The sequence below is a fragment of the Triticum aestivum genome, chromosome 7D, assembly GCF_018294505.1.
Source record: "Triticum aestivum cultivar Chinese Spring chromosome 7D, IWGSC CS RefSeq v2.1, whole genome shotgun sequence".
In the NCBI taxonomy this organism is placed as follows: domain Eukaryota; kingdom Viridiplantae; phylum Streptophyta; class Magnoliopsida; order Poales; family Poaceae; genus Triticum; species Triticum aestivum.
The window spans coordinates 138,228,764-138,247,499 of NC_057814.1; positions in this window are offsets into that span (position 1 = coordinate 138,228,764).

Sequence of the window (18,736 nt, forward strand, 5' to 3'; positions counted from 1 at the left end):
GACATATGTTAAATGTGTATAGAAAAATCTTGACCACGTATTAAAAAATGTTAATTTGATATTTAATTTTTTTAATCAAGCATTTAAAAAATGTGAAATGTGTGTAGAAAAAATATTACTCACGTATTAAAAAAATGTTAATCTTGTATCATGAAAATGTTAACCAAGCATTTGAAAAATGCTAAAATATGTATGAAAATTGTTAATCCAAGCATTTGAAAAAAAATGTTAAACGTGTATTTGAAAAAATATTAATGGAGCATTTGAAAACTGTTAAATATGTATAAAAAGTGTTGACCATGTATTCAAAATTAACCTTATATTTCAAAAATGATAAATTTTTATTAAAAAATAGTATTAGATATGAACCAAAATTTCTATAGAAAAAGTGAAACCCAAGAGAGAAAAAATGGACGAAAAATGAGAAAGAAACCAACAAAACCAAAGAAAAAAGAAAGAAAGAAAAAAGCCAATGAAAACCGAGAAAGAAAGAAAGAAAACGAAAGAAAAGGAAAGGAAAAAAACAGTGAAAATAGAGAAAGAAACGAAGAAAAATCGATGAAAATACAAATAAAAAAAAGTAAACCCAAAAAAAAAGAAAGTGAAAACCCGCCTTTATTTTACCGTCAAGTAAGTCACGCTCTACTATTATATCACAAAGCCGAGAACTAGGAGACCCGAGATCGATCCCACCTTCTCCCTTTTAATTCTCTATTTCTTTGAATAAAGTGTGCTGTAATGGGCTGGCTCGTTACTGTATTCGTTTCAGCAAGAGATCCTTCCACGTGCGACGTATACGTTTCGGCGGATGACTCACCATACATACGAAAGTGGGTATGGTTTGCCAAATGTTTGTTTTTTCTTTTGATAAATTTGCCAAAGGTCTACATTGCCCTTTATACGTTCGTGACGGGGTTGTACCGAAGCGGCGCTCATATCATCAAAGTAATCCAGTTTTTATCTCCTCCCACGTTGGACAAATAAATACCTCTAAAAATATTCAGTTTTGAAATTAACTATTGATGTAGAGATGTGCATTCATAGTCCAAACTTTGTTGAAACAGAAACATGCAGCTTTTGCTGTTCAATCATGGAGCCTCATTATAATGAAACGGGTCTTCATTAAGCAATTCAAAAAACGAGAAGTCACTATTTACTAAGAAGACACATATTGTTTGTTCATGGTTGGATGACCAATCCACGTTGGTCTTCTGGTCTACAAATAATATGCCACTTCGCTTATTTGAAGCAAATTAGCAAAAGTCAGACTCTAACTAGTTCATTCTTAACGGGACCTACAACAACCGTACCGGCCGGACCTCCAACCAACCTTTGCATAGATGTCAACTCTCACGCCGCTACAAGAACAAGAAATCAAGCACCACAGGCACATTATCCTCCCTGTCGATTGACGCATACCTAACAAGCAAGCTTCAGCAGGTTGTGATGGCTGGCATGATACGGCTTCGGAGCACAGTGGTGCTCCTCGTTGTGTTTGGCGCCGTCATGCAGATGCAACTGAGCTCCGTCGTGCCCCTCGCGGCGGCCGCCAGAGTGCCGCGGGAGGCTAACGCCGGCGTGTGGGTCGGAGGGGTTGGAGTCGGCGCTAAGGCTGGAGGCAAACCGTTCAAACACAAAAAGGCTGGAGGCAACGGTGTTAGCCCTGCCCCATCTGCCGTCGACTGTGGCGACAACAGCGACCCCTGCGTCGGCGGCGGCGGGGCCATCGGCGACTACTACGGCGACTACCCCTGAGCTCGCTAAAGTGGCAAACTGGCTAGGCGCCCTATCGCTTGATGACGTAGATGAAAAGATTGTACGTGCGTATTTTGTCGTCGTTTTTTATTGGGTTATGCATTCGCCGCTTGGAATATGAACAGGTTACTTGTAAGTTCGGGCCGGCCGGTGGTTGCTCGTGAAATCTGGATGTTGAGCTAAGGTGATACGGGAGCTTATATGCTCCCATGATACGAGGTCCCGTGAACCGTTGGATCTGAAGTCCAAAGGTCATGGGCAAAGCTCCTGCAACTTCGCAGCAAAACCCTCCAAAAATTTGATATTTACGTGCAAGTCTAAAACCATGGATATCACCCTTAGATCTCAGATCCAACGGCTCACAGAAACCTGTATCATGGTAGCATCTAAGCTCTTGTATCACCTGATATTTTCTCGGCGGAGATATTGTCCTCCAATGTTCAGCTAGCTGGTCGTGGGTGTTCAGTTCGGTTTGTGTCCTGGTCTCGTGATGTTTATGATTTATTAGACAAGTAAATTACACAAAATCAATGCGTTAAAAGAGACTTGAAATTAAACATAACCAGCACTTTTCGTATAAAATGATTTGGAGCTAACTTGAGTGCGTGCCACCAGCCCAAAAAAAAACCTAACAGTTTTGCTAAGTCTCAGTCGATTGAGACTTCGCGACGTTGCTAGTGGAGCCAACCACCACTGTTGCCCTTGTGCTAATCTTTCTGAGTCTTGCGGATCGCGGCCAAGTGGAGGACAGAGGTGAGCCGACCAATGCCTTGGGATAAATTGCTACCATTCAGGAGGGGACAGGACTCGGTGAGGGGAATCACGCTGCCACTACTTTGGCGCTTATGGATCCTGCAGATGGCGCTTGCGGGTCCATAGTTAGTAGCTAGATGACTTCTTCTCTCTATTTGATTTTCAATACAATGTTTTCCTCGATGTTCTTGGAGTTCTATCCGATGTAATTACTTTTTGCGGTGTGTTTGTTAGGATCCAATGAATTATCAGTTTTGTGATTAGATTATCCATGAATATTATTTGAGTTTTCTCTGAACTCTTTTATGTATGATTGTTATAGCTTCGTATTTCTCTCCGATCTATTGATTTGCTTTGACCAACTAGATTGATTTATCTTGCAATGGGAGAGATGCTTTGTAATGAATTCGATCTTGTGGTGCTCAATCCCAATAACAGCAGGGGACATGACACATATTGTATCATTACTGTTAAGGACAAAGAGATGGAGTTTATTCATGCTTGAGTTTACTTTGTCTACATCATGTCATCTTGCTGTTACTCTGTTTTTTATGAACTCCTCAAAAAAAAAACTCTAGATTCATGCTGGATAGCGGTCGATGTGTGGAGTAATAGTAGTAGATGCAGAATTGTTTTGAACTACTTGTCTCGGACGTGATGCCTATATACATGATCGTTGTCTTGGATATCGTTATGATTATTTGCTTTTCTATCAATTGCCCAATAGTAATTTGTTACCCACCGTATGCTATTTTCAAAAAGAAGTCTCTAGGGGAAAATTATGGCCCCGGGGTCTACCTTTATCATATATTAAAAATCTTAAAAATATCTTACTGCAATTTTACTTTATTTATTTTATTTTGTATTTTCATTCGATCTATCTATCTATCACCATACAATTTAATTTTGCAAATAACCGCCAAGGATTGACAACCCCTTGTTCGCGTTGGGTGCGAGAATTTGTTATTTTGTGTGCATGTGCCGCTAACGAGTTGTTGCAGGATTCTCTTACTGAATTGATAATCTTGGTTTCATAGCTGAGAGAAATACTTATCTCAACTGTACTGCATCATCACATCCTCTTCGAAGAGATCTCAACACATCTCACATGTAGCAAGCGCCCTTTTACAAAAGCGCTTTGATGATTCCCCACAAACTTCGATAGGTCATCTGTGAACCTAGTCGCAAGTATCCTGTCAAATGTTTTGATCACACCGTGGATTAGGCTTACTGGCCAGAAATCTTTTAAGTCCACCGCCCCATCCAGCTTCGGAAGTAGAGAAACAATGGCGTTGTCAATTGCTAGTAAGCCACGCATGTCACCATGATAGAAAGAATGGAGAGCCCTCATGAAGTCACCCTTGATTATGTGCCAGCAAGATGCAAAAAAAATTGCCGGTGAAACCATCCAGCCCCGGTGCCTTGTCCGACGGTATGACCTTTACCACCTTCTCAACCTCTTCTTCCGTGAATGGTACTTCTAGATGTGGCAGGTCCAACGAAGAAGGTAGAGCCTGTTGAGATCAATGGAATATGTATGTGGTGGCGCCTCTCTGAACAAATTTGAGTAATAGTCATCCACAACTTGTGCCAACTCCTCATGCCCCATGGCGATCTCATCCACAGCTCTTACTCCTTTCACGTCGGACAAATTACCTATAAAAGTATCTAGTTTTGACATTAACTATTGAATTAGAGATATAAGCCTTGATCATCGAAACTAACTTGCTGATACGAAAACATGCAACCTTTTTATTGAGCTGTTCATCACACGAACCATTAAGCAATTCAAAAGAGGAGGAAAAGCCGGCGGTAGAACCACCGCCGCCGTTTCTAGCCCTTCCTTCGCCTCCTCTCGGCCTCCTCGCCGACGCCAGCCACGATTGCCGAGGCAAAGCCCTTTGTGATGGTCGGCGGCGGCGGGAGCTCTCCCGCACGCGCGTCCGATCTACCTTCTCCTCCTCTTGATTGGTGTTGGAAATATGCCCTAGAGGCAATAATAAATGGTTATTATTATATTTCTTTGTTCATGATAATCGTCTATTATTCATGCTATAATTGTATTGTCCGGAAATCGTAATACATGTGTGAATACATAGACCACAACGTGTCCCTAGTAAGCCTCTAGTTGACTAGCTCGTTGATCAACAGATAGTCATGGTTTCCTGACTATGGACATTGGATGTCATTGATAACGGGATCACATCATTAGGAGAATGATGTGATGGACAAGACCCAATCCTAAGCATAGCATAAAAGATCGTGTAGTTTCGTTTGCTAGAGCTTTTCCAATGTCAAGTATCTTTTCCTTAGACCATGAGATCGTGCAACTCCCGGATACCGTAGGAGTGCTTTGGGTGTGCCAAACGTCACAACGTAACTGGGTGACTATAAAGGTGCACTACGGGTATCTCCGAAAGTGTCTGTTGGGTTGGCACGGATCAAGACTGGGATTTGTCACTCCGTGTGACGGAGAGGTATCTCTGGGCCCACTCGGTAATGCATCATCATAATGAGCTCAATGTGACTAAGGCGTTAGTCACGGGATCATGCATTGCGGTACGAGTAAAGAGACTTGCCGGTAACGAGATTGAACAAGGTATTGGGATACCGACGATCGAATCTCGGGCAAGTAACATACCGATTGACAAAGGGAATTGTATACGGGATTGATTGAATCCTCGTCACCGTGGTTCATCCGATGAGATCATCGTGGAACATGTGGGAGCCAACATGGGTATCCAGATCCCGCTATTGGTTATTGACCGGAGAGGCGTCTCGGTCATGTCTGCATGTCTCCCGAACCCGTAGGGTCTACACACTTAAGGTTCGGTGACGCTAGGGTTGTAGAGATATATGTATGCGGAAACCCGAAAGTTGTTTAGAGTCCCGGATGAGATCCCGGATGTCACGAGAGGTTCTGGAATGGTCCGGAGGTGAAGAATTATATATAGGAAGTCCAGTTTCGGCCACCGGGAAAGTTTCGGGGGTTACCGGTATTGTACCGGGACCACCGGAAGGGTCCCGGGGGTCCACCGGGTGGGGCCACCTATCCCGGAGGGCCCCATGGGCTGAAAGTGGAAGGGAACCAGCCCCTAGTGGGCTGGGCGCCCCCCCCATGGGCCTCCCCCCATGCGCCTAGGGTTGGGAACCCTAGAGTGGGGGGACTTCCCCCTTGCCTTGGGGGGCAAGGCAACCCCTTCCCCCCCTTTGGCCGCCGCCCCCCCCTTGGAGATCCCATCTCCCAGGGCCGGCGCCCCCCCATGGGCCTCCCCCCATGCGCCTAGGGTTGGGAACCCTAGGGTGGGGGACTTCCCCCTTACCTTGGGGGGCAAGGCAACCCCTTCCCCCCCTTTGGCCGCCGCCCCCCCCCCCTTGGAGATCCCATCTCCCAGGGCCGGCGCCCCCCCAAGGGGCCTATATAAAGGGGGGAGGGAGGGCAGCAACCAACAGCCTTGGGCGCCTCCCTCCTCCCCTGTAACACCTCTCTCTCTCTCGCAGAAGCTCGGCGAAGCCCTGCCGGAGACCCGCTACATCCACCACCACGCCGTCATGCTGCTGGATCTCCATCAACCTCTCCTTCCCCCTTGCTGGATCAAGAAGGAGGAGATGTCGCTGCACCGTACGTGTGTTGAACGCGGAGGTGCCGTCCGTTCGGCACTCGGTCATCGGTGATTTGGATCACGGCGAGTACGACTCCGTCATCCACGTTCATTGGAACGCTTCCGCTCACGATCTACAAGGGTATGTAGATGCACTCCTTTCCCCTCGTTGCTAGTAGACTCCATAGATGCATCTTCGTGAGCGTAGGAAAATTTTAAATTATGCTACGATTCCCAACAGTGGTATCAGAGCCAGGCCTATGCGTAGTTACTATGCACGAGTAGAACACAAAGCAGTTGTGGGCGTTGAGTTTGCCAATTCTTCTTGCCGCTACTAGTCTTTTCTTGTTTCGGCGGTATTGTAGGATGAAGCGGCCCGGACCGACCTTACACGTACGCTTACGTGAGACAGGTTCCACCGACTGACATGCACTAGTTGCATAAGGTGGCTAGCGGGTGTCTGTCTCTCCTACTTTAGTCGGAACGGATTCGATGAAAAGGGTCCTTATGAAGGGTAAATAGAAATTGGCAAATCACGTTGTGGTCATACGTAGGTAAGAAAACGTTCTTGCTAGAAACCTACAAACCACGTAAAAACATGCAACAACAATTAGAGGACGTCTAACTTGTTTTTGCAGCAAGTGCTATGTGATGTGATATGGCCAGAAGATGTGATGAATGATATATGTGATGTATGAGATTGATCATATTCTTGTAATAGGAATCACGACTTGCATGTCGATGAGTATGACAACCGGCAGGAGCCATAGGAGTTGTCTTTATTATTTTGTATGACCTGCGTGTCATTGAATAACGCCATGTAAATTACTTTACTTTGTTGCTAAACGCGTTAGCCATAGAAGTAGAAGTAATCGTTGGCGTGACGACTTCATGAAGACACAATGATGGAGATCATGATGATGGAGATCATGGTGTCATGCCGGTGACGAAGATGATCATGGTGCCCCGAAGATGGAGATCAAAGGAGCATAATGATATTGGCCATATCATGTCACTATTTGATTGCATGTGATGTTTATCATGTTTTTGCATCTTATTTGCTTAGAACGACGGTAGTAAGTAAGATGATCCCTTATAATAATTTCAAGAAAGTGTTCACCCTAACTGTGCACCGTTGCGAAGGTTCGTTGTTTCCAAGCACCACGTGATGATCGGGTGTGATAGATTCTAACGTTCGAATACAACGGGTGTTGACGAGCCTAGCATGTACAGACATGGCCTCGGAACACACGCAATACACTTAGGTTGACTTGACGAGCCTAGCATGTACAGACATGGCCTCGGAACACGGAGAACCGAAAGGTCGAGCATGAGTCGTATAGAAGATACGATCAACATGGAGATGTTCACCGATCTTGACTAGTCCGTCTCACGTGATGATCGGACACGTCCTAGTTAAACTCGGATCATGTTTCACTTAGATGACTAGAGGGATGTCTATCTGAGTGGGAGTTCATTAAATAATTTGATTAGATGAACTTAATTATCATGAACTTAGTCTTAAATCTTTACACTATGTCTTGTAGATCAAATGGCCAACGTTGTCCTCAATTTCAACGCGTTCCTAGATAAAACCAAGCTGAAAGATGATGGCAGCAACTATACGGACTGGGTCCAGAACCTGAGGCTCATCCTCATAGTAGCCAAGAAAGATTATGTCTTAGAAGCACCGCTAGGTGAAGCACCAATCCCAGAGAACCAAGACGTTATGAACGCTTGGCAATCACGTGGTGATGATTACTCCCTCGTTCAGTGCGGCATGCTTTACAGCCTAGAACCGGGTCTCCAAAAGCGTTTTGAGAAACATGGAGCATATAAGATGTTCGAGGAGCTAAAATTAGTTTTCCAAGCTCATGCCCGGGTCGAGAGATATGATGTCTCCGACAAGTTCTTCAGCTGTAAAATGGAGGAGAACAGTTCTGTTAGTGAGCACATACTCAGAATGTCTGGGTTGCATAACCGCTTGTCTCAGCTGGGAGTTAATCTCCCGGATGACGCGGTCATTGACAGAATCCTCCAGTCGCTTCCACCAAGCTACAAGAGCTTTGTGATGAACTACAATATGCAGGGGATGGAAAAGACCATTCCTGAGGTATATTCAATGCTGAAATCAGCGGAAGGGGAAATCAGAAAAGAACATCAAGTGTTGATGGTGAATAAAACCACTAAGTTCAAGAAGGGCAAGGGTAAGAAGAACTTCAAGAAGGACGACAAGGGAGTTGCCGCACCCGGTAAACCAGTTACTGGGAAGAAGTCAAAGAATGGACCCAAGCCCGAGACTGAGTGCTTTTATTGCAAGGGAAATGGTCACTTGAAGCGGAACTGCCCCAAATACTTAGCGGACAAGAAGAAGGCCGGCAACACCAAAGGAACTACGGAATAAACGGAGACTGGCGAAGGACGAGGTGACGATGCGCGTCGGGAATGGTTCCAAGGTCGATGTGATCGCCGTCGGCACGCTACCTCTGCATCTACCCACGTGATTAGTTTTAAACCTCAATAATTGTTATTTAGTGCCAGCTTTGAGCATGAACATTGTATCTGGATCTCGTTTAATTCGAGATGGCTACTCATTTAAATCCGAGAATAATGGTTGTTCTATTTATTTGAGAGATATGTTATATGGTCATGCCCCGCTGGTCAATGGTTTATTTTTGATGAATCTCGAACGTGATGTTACACATGTTCATAGTGTGAATACCAAAAGATGTAAAGTTGATAACGATAGTCCCACATACTTGTGGCACTGCCGCCTTGGTCACATTGGTGTCAAGCGCATGAAGAAGCTCCATGCAGATGGACTTTTGGAGTCTCTTGATTACGAATCATTTGACACGTGCGAACCATGCCTCATGGGTAAAATGACCAAGACTCCGTTCTCCGGAACAATGGAGCGAGCAACCAACTTATTGGAAATCATACATACCGATGTGTGTGGTCCAATGAGTGTTGAGGCTCGCGGTGGCTATCGTTATGTTCTCACTCTCACTGATGATTTAAGTAGATATGGGTATGTCTACCTAATGAAACACAAGTCTGAAACCTTTGAAAAGTTCAAGGAATTTCAGAGTGAAGTTGAGAATCAACGTGACAGGAAAATTAAATCCTTACGATCAGATCGTGGTGGAGAATATTGAAGTCACGAATTTGGTACACACTTAAGGAAATGTGGAATAGTTTCACAACTCACGCCGCCTGGAACACCTCAGAGAAATGGTGTGTCCGAACGTCGTAATCGCACTCTATTGGATATGGTGCGATCTATGATGTCTCTTACCGATTTACCGCTCTCATTTTGGGGCTATGCTTTAGAGACTGCCGCATTCACTTTAAATAGGGCTCCGTCGAAATCCGTTGAAACGACACCGTATGAATTATGGTTTGGAAAGAAACCTAAGCTGTCGTTTCTAAAAGTTTGGGGATGCGATGCTTATGTCAAGAAACCTCAACCTGAAAAGCTCGAACCCAAATCGGAAAAATGCATCTTCATAGGATACCCTAAGTAAACCATTGGGTATACCTTCTACCTCAGATCCGAAGGCAAGATCTTCGTTGCAAAGAACGGGTCCTTTCTGGAGAAGGAGTTTCTCTCGAAAGAATTGAGTGGGAGGAAACTGGAACTTGATGAGCTGATAGTCACCCCTTCCGAACCGGAAAGTAGCGCAGCGCGGGAAAATGTTCCTGTGGTGCCTACACCGACTGGGGAGGAAGTTAATGATGATGATCATGAAGCTTCAGATCAAGTTACTGAACTTCGTAGGTCCACAAGGACACGTTCCGCACCAGAGTGGTACGGCAACCCTGTCCTGGAAATCATGTTGTTAGACAACGGTGAACCTTCGAACTATGAAGAAGCGATGGCGGGCCCGGATTCCGACAAATGTCTAGAAGCCATGAAATCCGAGATAGGATCCATGTATGAAAACGAAGTATGGACTTTGACTGACTTGCCCGATGAGCGGCGAGCCATAGAAAACAAATGGATCTTTAAGAAGAAGACGAACGCGGATGGTAATGTGACCATCTACAAAGCTCGACTTGTCGCTAAGGGTTATCGACAAGTTCAAGGGGTTGACTACGATGAGACTTTCTCACCCGTAGCGAAGCTGAAGTCCGTCCGAATCATGTTAGCAATTGCCGCATACTATGATTATGAGATATGGCAGATGGACGTCAAAACGGCATTCCTTAACGGCTTCCTTAAGGAAGAGTTGTATATGATGCAGCCGGAAGGTTTTGTCGATCCTAAGAATGCTAACAAAGTATGCAAGCTCCAGCGCTCAATCTATGGGCTGGTGCAAGCATCTTGGAGTTGGAACATTCGCTTTGATGAGATGATCAAAGCGTTTGGGTTTACACAGACTTATGGAGAAGCCTGTGTTTACAAGAAAGTGAGTGGGAGCTCTGTAGCATTTCTCATATTATATGCGGATGACATACTATTGATGGGAAATGATATAGAATTCTTGGAAAGTATAAAGGCCTATTTGAATAAGTGTTTTTCAATGAAGGACCTTGGAGAAGCTGCTTATATATTAGGCATCAAGATCTATAGAGATAGATCAAGACGCCTCATTGGTCTTTCACAGAGTACGTACCTTGACAAGATATTGAAGAAGTTCAGTATGGATCAGTCCAAGAAGGGGTTCTTGCCTGTATTGCAAGGTGTGCAATTGAGCACAGCTCAATGCCCGACCACGACAGAAGATAGAGAAAAGATGAGTGTCATCCCCTATGCCTCGGCCATAGGGTCTATTATGTATGCCATGCTGTGTACCAGACCTGATGTAAACCTTGCCGTAAGTTTGGTAGGAAGGTACCAAAGTAATCCCGGCATGGAACACTAGACAGCGGTCAAGAATATCCTGAAGTACCTGAAGAGGACTAAGGATATGTTTCTCGTTTATGGAGGTGACGAAGAGCTCGTCGTAAAGGGTTACGTCGACGCTAGCTTCGACACAGATCTAGATGACTCGAAGTCACAAACCGGATACGTGTATATTTTGAATGGAGGAGCAGTAAGCTGGTGCAGTTGCAAGCAAAGCGTCGTGGCGGGATCTACATGTGAAGCGGAGTACATGGCAGCCTCGGAGGCAGCACAGCAAGCAGTCTGGATGAAGGAGTTCATTACCGACCTAGGGGTGATTCCCAATGCGTCGGGCCCGATGACTCTCTTCTGTGACAACACTGGAGCCATTGCCCTTGCGAAGGAGCCCAGGTTTCACAGGAAGACCAGGCATATCAAGCGTCGCTTCAACTCCATTCGTGAAAGTGTTCAAAATGGAGACATAGATATTTGTAAAGTACATACGGACCTGAATGTAGCAGATCTGTTGACTAAACCTCTCCCTAGGGCAAAACATGATCAACACCAGGACGCAATGGGTGTTCGATTCATCACAATGTAACTAGATTATTGACTCTAGTGCAAGTGGGAGACTGTTGGAAATATGCCCTAGAGGCAATAATAAATGGTTATTATTATATTTCTTTGTTCATGATAATCGTCTATTATTCATGCTATAATTGTATTGTCCGGAAATCGTAATACATGTGTGAATACATAGACCACAACGTGTCCCTAGTAAGCCTCTAGTTTACTAGCTCGTTGATCAACAGATAGTCATGGTTTCCTGACTATGGACATTGGATGTCATTGATAACGGGAACATCATTAGGAGAATGATGTGATGGACAAGACCCAATCCTAAGCTTAGCATAAAAGATCGTGTAGTTTCGTTTGCTAGAGCTTTTCCAATGTCAAGTATCTTTTCCTTAGACCATGAGATCGTGCAACTCCCGGATACCGTAGGAGTGCTTTGGGTGTGCCAAACGTCACAACGTAACTGGGTGACTATAAAGGTGCACTACGGGTATCTTCGAAAGTGTCTGTTGGGTTGGCACGGATCAAGACTGGGATTTGTCACTCCGTGTGACGGAGAGGTATCTCTGGGCCCACTCGGTAATGCATCATCATAATGAGCTCAATGTGACTAAGGCGTTAGTCACGGGATCATGCATTGCGGTACGAGTAAAGAGACTTGCCGGTAACGAGATTGAACAAGGTATTGGGATACCGACAATCGAATCTCGGGCAAGTAACATACCGATTGACAAAGGGAATTGTATACGGGATTGATTGAATCCTCGTCACCGTGGTTCATCCGATGAGATCATCGTGGAACATGTGGGAGCCAACATGGGTATCCAGATCCCGCTGTTGGTTATTGACCGGAGAGGCGTCTCGGTCATGTCTGCATGTCTCCCGAACCCGTAGGGTCTACACACTTAAGGTTCGGTGACGCTAGGGTTGTAGAGATATATGTATGCGGAAACCCGAAAGTTGTTTAGAGTCCCGGATGAGACCCCGGATGTCACGAGAGGTTCTGGAATGGTCCGGAGGTGAAGAATTATATATAGGAAGTCCAGTTTCGGCCACCGGGAAAGTTTCGGGGGTTACCGGTATTGTACCGGGACCACCGGAAGGGTCCCGGGGGTCCACCGGGTAGGGCCACCTATCCCGGAGGGCACCATGGGCTGAAAGTGGAAGGGAACCAGCCCCTAGTGGGCTGGGCGCCCCCCATGGGCCTCCCCCCATGCGCCTAGGGTTGGGAACCCTAGGGTGGGGGGACTTCCCCCTTGCCTTGGGGGGCAAGGCAACCCCTTCCCCCCCTTTGGCCGCCGCCCCCCCTTGGAGATCCCATCTCCCAGGGCTGGCGCCCCCCCCCATGGGCCTCCCCCCATGCGCCTAGGGTTGGGAACCCTAGGGTGGGGGGACTTCCCCCTTGCCTTGGGGGGCAAGGCAACCCCTTCCCCCCCTTTGGCCGCCGCCCCCCCCCCCTTGGAGATCCCATCTCCCAGGGCTGGCGCCCCCCCAGGGGGCCTATATAAAGGGGGGGGAGGGAGGGCAGCAACCAACAGCCTTGGGCGCCTCCCTCCTCCCCTGTAACACCTCTCTCTCTCTCTCGCAGAAGCTCGGCGAAGCCCTGCCGGAGACCCGCTACATCCACCACCACGCCGTCGTGCTGCTGGATCTCCATCAACCTCTCCTTCCCCCTTGCTGGATCAAGAAGGAGGAGACGTCGCTGCACCGTACGTGTGTTGAACGCGGAGGTGCCGTCCGTTCGGCACTCGGTCATCGGTGATTTGGATCACGGCGAGTACGACTCCGTCATCCACGTTCATTGGAACGCTTCCGCTCGCGATCTACAAGGGTATGTAGATGCACTCCTTTCCCCTCGTTGCTAGTAGACTCCATAGATGCATCTTGGTGAGCGTAGGAAAATTTTAAATTATGCTACGATTCCCAACAATTGGATCTTGCTGCCCGTGTGTGTCTCGCGTAGCCGCCGCCCTGGCTGGGCCTCCTCCCCACGGCTCTTTCCTAGGATGGGCGGAGGCCGACCTTAGTGTCCAGCTGCCACCGACGTGATTGGGTGCTGCCTCATCGGATCTGGGCGTGTACGTATCGGGCTGGTAGTGGTGGCTGGGGGCATCGACATCGGCAGTACAACGGTGTCGTGGAGCTCGGAGGCTCCATGGCTGTTCTGCAGTGGCTGCATCCTCACGAATGGCTGTTCGGAATGGTTTTGTCGGATCCGGCTTCTCCATCTCTGGCTGCTATGACGGAAATGGACGATCACTTCGATCTGCGGTGGCAGCCTCACTGCGGATAGCAATGGCCATCGATAGGTCTTGATGAGGGATCCTCTCTCTAAATCCGATGGTTGCCTTGAACGGTGAGAGGCAATCTACATACGATGGCTCATAGAGTGTATGTATGTGCAGTTGCGGCAAGTTTTCTAGGCCAGCTCATGTAGCTGCCGGGATCGCGGACAGTGGTGGAGACAACACATGATTGACTTGGACAAGCATCAGAGTGAAAACCAGGTCTGACCCGAGTTGGTTATACCTTGTAGTGATGATGTTTTCGCATCGTTACCTTATTGTAGGCATTGCTCTGAAGGACTTTTCAGGGTGAAAATCCAGAATATGATCTTTGGTGATTGGTCCGGTGACGACGGTGCTTAAGTGTCGGTCCCTTTTTGAAGGCATTATTGTTGAAGAATTTCATTGTCCTTGTAGTGTCATGAGATAATTGGTGCAGATATGGTCATAGTTGTAGTTTGTCGATCGTGGATTTGAATGCTTCGGGGTTTTGCTTTCCTTTTCCTCGCTCAGGCATAGCTTTGGTCATATATGACTTTGCTATTTGTCAGTGTGTTACATATGTGCATCCTAATTATATAAAGGCCGGGTGTGTGTGCTCATTGTGTTTATATCCATTTGATGCTTCATTTTGAGTAAATTAGATCCTCCCTCTATTGAAAAAGCAATTCAAAGTGTTAGAATAAATCCGAGACGCTCCGTCGATCTACCGAGGACCAAGCAATCACACAAGCACGACACCGAGATTTGTTAACGAGGTTCACCGATCTGGCTACATCCCCGGGGCATGACTACGAGCGCTCCTCCCCATGTCACCGTCACAATACCGCACCCCGGCCGCTCGGGCGCCGGCACACGCCGCCGGCTCCCCCCTCGTGCCCGTGCTATTATGTTGGCATAGGTTACATCGTGTGTCTACCCCCGATATATATGAGAGGCTTAGGATACAAGTGTCCTATTAGGACACAACTCCTACCCTGTCTACACACAGTCCAAAACCAAGTCAGACTGTAACCTACCTTGTACAATAATATTCAACACAACCCTAACAAAATCCACCTTGACAAATATTCTACACCACCTTGAATTCATTCATGCGTCGAACCTCCATGTATATTGGACTTGAGATACGCCATGAGCTCTGCTGCTACTCCCGGACTCCCTGTGACTCCACCTGCAACTGTAGTCCCTTCTCGTCTTCTTCACAGTCAACACTCGAGAAAAATTAAGTTCCTCATTACTCTACTTTGTGCTCCCAACTTCCGGGGTGTCCGTTCAAGGCTATCACACACCGACCACTGTCTGCATGAAAATGAACAACCCACATATTGAACGCCACATATAAGAGTTACCTGAACTCAACATCACCGCTCTTTCTTGACTGCTTGTCTGAAACTTGAAGGAATTTCACCGTCGCATGTGTCACCCTGAGTCAAATTCACAGTTGTCTCACCCTTCTTCCCAGATAGTCTCTGACATGTCCCACAGCTATAGCACTCTGCCTCCTTCTGTACTTGTCATCCGCACTTTGCCATGTGCACTGAACACCACAGAATATACGGCCATGTACTCTCTCAGCTTTTGACAATTTCAGACTTTCCGTCACTTTCTCAGATTCTCCATGGTCAACTCATGTCCATCAACCGGCACCGATAGACCCAGTCACCAACTTGAATCCGGTACTCGTCAACACTGCTTCAGCATCCCCTGCACACTTTGTCTGACAACATATCTGACCATCAGTGCCTTGGCCTGTCGTTGTGTCCCGTGCTTACCGCACGCCTCGCCGCTATCACCGCGTCGAGCCTCTGCTGTCCATGTTGAGTCTCCCGGGTAGCTAGCCCACACTGCCTCAACCCCCACTGCAGAGAACCATCGATCATCACCGACCGATGTCGAGTATCACGTCTCCTTAGACCACTGGTACCCAGTCCGATCCACGTGTCTCTTGCTATCCCGCTGAAATAGGCTTCGACTCTCCGAATTCTTACGTCGTAGCCCCTCCATCAGCACAGAGTGAAGTCGTCCATCAGACTCCAACTCCACCTTCAACATGTACGTGCCACCCTCCCGCGCCCTGTCGACTTCAAACTCTCCTGTGCGCACCATCTTGAATCAACCCCGCTCCATAGTCCGTCGAAGCCGCACAAGCCCTCAGGCCTGCATCACGTGTTTCCACGCCCCAGAAGTCGGCCACCATCAGCATCACGCTCCTATGTCGTCGTCGCTGAAATCAACCGCCGTCTCCTGCTTTGACCGACATCCCCGTCAATCCGTCAGACAGTCCAGTCCGACCCAGCCGAAATTGTCCGACTGCAAACATGCTCCACCCTACGTCTTGTCCGCCTCGCACATCTGTGCATTGCCTTGACGCCGTGTGTTTGCATGATCCTGTCACGGCGTGCTCCAGACTCCTCCAAGCCTTATACGCACGTCGCCATCCTCGCCACATACTCTTTGAACCCTGTTAGCAATCTTGACAGAAAAACCTTCCGTGCAAACCTGATTCCTTGAAAAATTATTTTCCTTATCCATTGCTAGCACTTGTCCGTGTACCCCTAGCAGCCAAGACAAGCTATTTTATCTTCCAACTACTCCTGGACACCAAGCACGTTCGTTTGCATGTGACGGCAACCTGCAAACCTCCTGGTAAAAAACACCTATGCGATTAGCAATGCAACCCCAAAAAAGAGTTATTACCATGGTATCTTCCGTGGCTGCACCATGCATGCCTCCACAAGTCCCATCACTCCTCTTTCTATACCACTGCTGTCCATGACACAGTACATACTGTACGTTGCAGATTCTCTCTTTTTTATAAACAAATTTCATGCACCTGTACGTACAGCCTCCTGCAACTCTCCAGCACTTGCGCTTTGTCCCGGTTCCCCTCTGGCCATGCACAAGTCTCACCTGCAACTCCCAGCAGCCCAACATGGGCCTTGTCAGCTCCAGCCCAGTGCCTATCAGCCACCTATTGCACCGGTCCGTAGTGCAGCCCAGCCATGGGCCACGGCCTGCTATGACTCCTGTTGTAGTCACTAGCCACCTCGGCTCGATCGCTACGTCTTTCGAGTCCTGACGCACGTTCCGCCGCCACTGCCGCCAAGTTGCTTTCCGATCGGATTCGATCCCGTCTGCTGACTGCACGCAGCAGCCAGCCGACCGGCCTCGAACTGAATCGATCTGCCTCCCGAGTTCCACGCTGACGCATCTACGTGCTTCTCCGATTGCCTTGCTGCCAATCCACGCAGATCGGTTGATCATGTCGCCGATCCGATCAAACCAGTTGCTATCCACCGTGGCCCCAACTTTCAATCTCTCAGCCACACGCCGATCAACTTCCGATCTCTGCGGCAGATCCTCTAGATCAACTTCCACGGCCTCTTCGAATCTTGCTTATGATATATCCGAGGCGCTCCGTCGATATACCGAGGACCAAGTAATCACACAAGCACGACACCGAGATTTGTTAACGAGGTTCACCGATCTGGCTACATTCCAGGACATGACTACGGGCGCTCCTCCCCATGTCACCGTCACAATACCGCACCCCGGCCGCCCGGGCGCCGGCACACGCCGCCGGCTCCCCCGCGTGCCCGTGCTATTATGTTGGCATAGGTTACATCGTGTGCCTACCCCCGATATATATGAGAGGCTTAGGATACAAGTGTCCTATTATGACACAACTCCTATCCTGTCTACACACAGTCCAAAACCAAGTCCAACTGTAACATATCTTGTACAATAATATTCGACACAACTCTAACATAAAAAGTCAGCCATTTTTGCTAAAAAGACACATATCGTTTGTTCATGGTTGGGTGACCAATCCACGTTGGTCTTCCGGTCTACAAATAATATGCAACTTAGCTTATTTGAAGCAAATTAGCAGAAGACAGAGCTGGCTAAACAATACAATTACCAGGCAAACTAGTTCATTTTAATGGGACCTACAACAACCGTACCGGCGGGAGCTTCAACCCACATTTGCATAGATGTCAACTCTCACACCACTACAAGAACAACAGATCAAGCACCACAGGCACACGCACACCACCCGTAAATCCTCCCTGTCGATCGACACACACCTAACAAGCAACCTTCAGCAGCTTGTGATGGCTGACATGGTTCGGCTTCGGAGCACCGTGATGTTCCTCGTTGTGTTTGGTGCCGTCATGCAGATGCAACTGGGCTCCGTTGTGCCCCTCGCGGCGGCCGCCAGAGTGCTGCGGGAGGCTAACGTCGGCGTGGAAGTCGCCGCTAAGGCCGGCGTGGGAGGGGTTGGAGTCGGCGCTAATGCCAAGGCTGGAGGCAAACATTTCAAACACAAAAAGGCTGGAGACAAAGGTGCTAGCCCTGCCCCGCCCCCATCCGCCGTCGACTGCGGCGACAACAGCGACCCCTACGTCAGCGGGGGCGGGGTCGGCAACGGCGGCGGCTATTACGATTACGGCGACTACCCCTGAGCTCATTGAAGTCGCGGGCCGGGTTATTACCCGATGGACGTAGATGAAAAGATTGTAGTTCAGGTGCGTATGTTGTGGTTGTTCGCTTGTTTTATCTATTCTCTGCGCGCTACGTGTAAATTCAGGCTGGCGGGTGGTCGGTGGTTGCTCGATTGTGAAATCTGGACGTTGAGCTAGCTAGCGGATTGGCCTTATTGGCACGTCCTGGTGTGTGTTGTGAGTTACTGTTCGTGGGTGTTCAGTTCAGTTTGTGTCCTGGTCTCCTGTGTTGTTTAGGATTTCTTCAACCGACAAGTAAATTACGCAAAACAACCTCATTACGAGAGACTTCAATATAAACATAACCACCATCTTTCGTGTAAAATGATTTGGAGCTAAGCGCCACCCGCTGAAAAAACAGATTTGTTAATTCTCATTTAAATGAGAATTGTTAACTCATAAACTATTTGATTAACCAAAGAAAAAATA